We start from the raw sequence: 346 nt of genomic DNA, 5'->3' as shown, positions 1-346 counted from the left end.
CTTAAAATAAATTCATATAATACCAAGTACGTATGTGAAGGTAAGTGACAACGGAGGATTACGGAATTCTACTAAGACGGTCGTATATGAAGGAAACCACGAAAAATATCCCTTATTAACAAATGATTTCAGACTCCTTATTACAGGGAAGGTAATATTTCATCCACATTATGCCGATGATATTTATGGCTTTGCCAAGGCATGTACGATAGCTGTCTCAACATCAACCAGGCTTCAAAGCCTAAGTAACAATGGCTTTAAAATGTAGTAGATGTTTATGATACATTTCACTAATAAATATACATATTGAAGATAATAGCTGATCAAGCAATGTATTCACTAACTG

This window comes from Penaeus monodon, chromosome 15 (assembly GCF_015228065.2).
Source record: "Penaeus monodon isolate SGIC_2016 chromosome 15, NSTDA_Pmon_1, whole genome shotgun sequence".
Taxonomy (NCBI): Eukaryota; Metazoa; Arthropoda; class Malacostraca; order Decapoda; family Penaeidae; genus Penaeus; species Penaeus monodon.
Note: the sequence above shows the minus strand (reverse complement) of the source record.